Raw genomic sequence first — 5,308 nt, 5'->3', positions numbered from 1 at the left:
GAGTTGCTGGGAATCCCCAGCTCCCGCACGCGTTGCTGAGTGGGACTGATAGGAGTGTTTAATCAGGAGAGGGTTCTGAAATACCATCCCTGGAGTTGTAGACAGTCAGCAGCTGTAAATGACTGCAATGTCATCTTGGAATTGAATTTTGATTGGCTACTGATTGTCATGCAAATGACAATAATTTTTATATATATATATATATAAAAAAATTATTGTCATTTGTATGACAATCAGTAGCCAATCAAAATTCTATATATATATATATATGGAAACAGAGGCCTAATTTGGATTGGTTGTACGCCAGCAGTCACTGATCGCTAAAAGCTGACTGTAGTTGTCTTTGACTTCAGACATGTAAGCGATTGTAGAGAACGGAGAGTTTCTCCTGAACTGCACTAGGGGCCTGATTCAGTTCTTTCCATTGATGTTAATGGAAATTGGATCAGACTCTAAAGGCAGAGTTGCCCTTTTGAGATGTGCATGGAGGATTTTGACTGTCGTAATGTGCTCTCCCTACGTGGGGATAATGATACTGACCTCCTTTGTGGATTGTTTGGAGATAGACAGATGAAAAGTGCTATATAAGAACTAGGTATTATTATTACATGCGTGGGCATCTTAATGATCACATGCCAGCAGAACAACATATGGAGTTAAGATCAGCTGTGAAGATCTGAGTGGAGAATGTCCTGCTAACTAGAAGATTTTTTAGGTACTGGATGAAATATTATTTTCTATGGTGCCAAGCCTTTCTAGTATTTTTTTTCCCCAGCGTAAGAAAGCAGTATTGTATTTTCAGCAATACTAAAACACTATTACAGACATGAGTGCAGAAATCATAACAGCCCGAATGTCCCATAGATTTGTATGTGCATGTGCAATCCGGAGCAGGGAAGACGCTAAGTGCTCTAAGCATAGGCCTACGCTTTCTTTTTCCATTACCCAGAGAAGCTTTATATATTTACAGATTTACTTTCCAACTACCTCCCTTGCTTTAAAATCATCAGCTAGACCCATGAATACCAAATCAACTTGTAATTGAGTCAATAGAGAAGGATTTGTTTCTTAAATTAGCTTGCCCAAATCAATAAAAAGTGAATCAGGCAGTCAGAATTGGTTTTTGAATTGCCAGAAGTCCCTAAATTTCCTTCGTTTTCATGGGGCTTCATAAAAATTCATGAGGTCCAATTAGCCCAGTTGTCTGTTTGGCCTAATATATTGGCAGTATTTTTCAAGTGGCGAGAAGTATCTTTCTGATCTACGTCCCCAACCCATTTATCACCTCTACAATCAGCAAAGCTCCACTCTTCTCGTTTACGTAGTATTTCTTTTAAAGATCAGTCTGGTGTAAATATTTAAAATAACTCTCAGCTTGGCATACAGATTTGGAAGTGGGGAGCTTTCATTTTAAAATAAGATCCGAGGAAGGTGGGCTATTCCTTGGGAAGCCAGGTTTCTCAAAACAAATTTGTTGTTCTCAGGACATCCTTTGAGGGGAAGGTTCAGGGTATGGACACATACACATCTTTGCAGGAAGCAAAGGAGAAACCTTTCTGCATGCAACACTTCCTGTCAGTGAGAACTGTGTCTGGATATAGTATATGTACTGGAATAACCCCTTTGCATAATATTTATCCTCCTATCTAATACCATCCTTCAGCTTCTATTCACTTCAGGAATTTTATGGCTACATTTATTATATCACTGTTGCAGGGATACTGCAGTTACTATTATGATAATATATCCTCCTGAAACTCCTCCTTTCAGTAACTCATGGCAGTTTTGCCAGTTCTCATGATTTTGAAATTTAGTATTTTGTTAAAGCTACAGCTATTAGAATCAAGCGATTGCATGAGAATCTCATCTTTCCTACAAAAATAAGCTTCTAGTCCTCATGGTTGCATAGGAAAGCTTGGGAATGTTAAGTGAATGGTTAACCCTAAAAGCCAGCTCAGATACCAGAAGGCAAATAAAAATGGGACCTAAATTTATTAGTTTAAACCCCCTCCCCCCGCCATGATATTTAAACTGATTTCATGATATTTGGACTGGACACATGGTTTTTATGAACACTTATGATTTTCAGGACAGAATTAGACTCAGATTAAAATTCTCCACACTTGTCTTCAGTACAAAGATGAATAAGTTTAGGGTGGTTTAGCAAAATATTAAGTTATCCTGAGAATGACACATGGTAATTTTCATGTTTTGAAATCCATTGGGTTCCATGGGGTGGTCAGTATGGACAATAATTTTGTTTACATCCTGTTACTGCAAACGATGATAACTTATTATTTCTATTGTGGTAGCAGCCTCAGTTTTGCTAAGCTGTTTCCAAATATACAGGAAGAAAATTCCTGCTTGGCCTTAATTCAGTCTGCCCCTGAGCTCACTGTCACCAGTGAACTGCAGAGCAGCGCCGTTGGTGAGAACCACTCCACCTGCATGCAGCTTGAGAAATGAAATCTATGAAGGTGGAGGGGCAATCCAATCCAACCTGGAGCCAGGGCTCAGAGCTGTGCATGCCCTGCCCACAGCTATGTCTCCAGCTACAAATAAGCCATTTTTGCCGTTTCTTAATTAATTACAGTGGGTCAGACCCACAGCTGGTGTCAATCAGTGGAACTTCATTAAAGCTATGCCAATTTACATCCGCTCAGGTTCTGGCCCATTGGCTTTGTGGTTCTTGGGGAAAGCACTGTAGGTTAGAGCTGTCTGTCCAATGGCCCAGTCTATTTAGGTACTTACCTATGGTACCCAGACACAGAAGCCAAAAACTGGACTGTCTTGGTAAAATCTGGATGGGTAGCAACCCTACCTGGGTCATATCACTGGGCACCTGGCAGTCATGGATGGATTTTATTCTCTGAACACCCTGGAAGGTAAGGAAGTTTTATCTCCATTTCACAGGTGGGAAATGAGGCCCAGAGTAGATTGCGACTTACCCAAGGCTACTTAGGCAGTCTGTGGCAGAGCTGGGAATTGGACCCACGTCTCCAGACTCATAATCCAATGTCCTATCCCCTGGACTATCCTTCCTGCTATGTATGGTGATATATTCTCCCCCTGGTTTCCCTGCTCTGCTCCTGGTTCCTGGTAGCATGGCTCTCCCGCTGTCCACTATCCCTGGAGCCCCCTCCTCGACAGAGCACAGGGCCTGTGCAGAGCATTTCCCATGCCTGTATCTGTTAAAATCCTCCCAAAGGTTGTGGAGGGGGAAAGCACAGGAAGTACCCACCCACGACCTGCCATCTGCTGAACTCCGGATCAGGATCCTAGGGGGCCATCTGCAGAGTATGAGTTAAAGAATCCTAGAATATCAGGGTTGGAAGGGACCTCAGGAGGTATCTAGTCCAAGCCCCTAGTCAAAGCAGGGCCAATTCCCAACTAAATCATCCCAGCCAGGGCTTTGTCAAGCCTGGCCTTAAAAATCTCTAAGGAAGGAGATTCCACCACCTCCCTAGGTAACCCATTCCAGTGCTTCACCACCCTCCTAGTGAAAAGGTTTTTCCTAATATCCAACCTAAACCTCCCCCACTGCAACTTGAGACCATTACTCCTTGTTCTGTCATCTGGTACCACTGAGAACAGTCTAGATCCATCCTCTTTGGAACCCCCTTTCAGGTAGTTGAAAGCAGCTATCAAATCCCCCCTCATTCTTCTCTTCTGCAGACTAAACAATCCCAGTTCCCTCAGCCTCTCCTCATAAGTCATGTGCCCCAGCCCCCTAATTATTTTTGTTGCCCTCTGCTGGACTCTTTCCAATTTTTCCACATCCCTCTTGTAGTGTGGGGCCCAAAATTGGACACAGGACTCCAGATGAGGCCTCACCAATGTTGAATAGAGGGGAATGATAATGTCCTTCGATCTGCTGGCAATGCTCCTACTTATACAGCCCAGAATGCCATTAGCCTTCTTGGCAACAAGGGCACACTGTCGACTCATATCCAGCTTCTCGTCCACTGTAACCCCTAGGTCCTTTTCTGCAGCACGGCTGCCTAGCCATTCGGGCCCTAGTCTGTAACAGTGACTGGGATTCTTCTGTCCTAAGTGGTCCTAAAGGGTTGATGATGCCTGAGGTGCCCCTTTATGCAGCACCTGGGCAAGGTTTTGATCCTGTTGTCACTACTGGCAGAGGTGAGAATTGTGCCTTCAGCTCTCAGTTGCTGTAAATCTGGTTTCACTTCACTGAATTACCCTAGATTCACCTGAGAGCAGAATTTATGCACGTAGTTGTGATCACGAACTAAAAGATGTCCAGATAAACAAAAAACCCCAACATACGTGGCTGGGCTTTCTTTATTAAAAATGGGGCACGTCTAGCATGCTTGCACTTTATACCCCTCCTGGCGCATTTCCTAGAGTACTTCGTAGATTTCAATAAAGCGGGCCACATTAGGAATTTATGTAGATGTGGCTGTGACCGTGATTAAGCCTGACATGCAGCAACTGCACTTGCTTTTACTAAACATCCCCTTTATCACATATCAAAGTCACAGACATCGAAACAATGGGAAATGGTGTAAGAGAAATATTTATACCAGATCCAGACAGGATTTCCATACTAAGCAGCCTTATTTCTGCTTTTCTTTTTATTTCCTAGAGAAGGGCAGAATCAGGGTAGGACACCCTGCAAGGCTCTTAGGTCTGGGTACATCCCACCCAGAACTCCCTGCAGACACATACTTTACATCTTGTTTGATTTGGCCGTACAGAAATGCATGTGCTTGTAATTACATCCGGCTAATTGCAACAATTGCCTTTTAAAGTAAACACTCGGGTTTAGTCGGCTCTGTTTGTTCAGCAATTACATGTGATATTTTTGTTTCGGTAGTTACAGTCAGTTGGGTTCGTGTTTTTAGAACTTTCCCTCTTGTGGGTTTTTTTTTAAACTTCCTTGCAAACACCTCTTAGGACCTTTATTTTTATTTTTTTCCAAATTAGAGCATGACACACCTGCTGTACTTTTGTATAACCAGTCTTTTCTGTTCCCTGTTGATTTCTCTGAACTTCCTGCAGCATGCAGCAGGAAACCCTCGGTGGTCCTTCGAGACTTGGCTGTTTGCTGGGGCTCACTGCACCGCTACATGTTCTGGGTTTTTTTAAGCTGAGAGAGGAAAACAAACATGCACTAAGGAACCTTGTCTTGTGGAGATGTTGAGGATACTGGGTCTGCTCATAATTGTTTATTCATTGCAGCAGATACTAGAGAGTTGACTAATTAATTACATTTGTTCTGAAAGGGAGAAAACAGTTGCCCCGCCGATGAAAGCAAACAAGGGCAAAAAGCATATGTCAGTGGGGA

This window comes from Trachemys scripta, chromosome 5 (assembly GCF_013100865.1).
Source record: "Trachemys scripta elegans isolate TJP31775 chromosome 5, CAS_Tse_1.0, whole genome shotgun sequence".
NCBI lineage: Eukaryota > Metazoa > Chordata > Testudines > Emydidae > Trachemys > Trachemys scripta.
The sequence above is the reverse complement of the archived record's forward strand: the minus strand, read 5'-3'. Positions refer to the sequence as shown.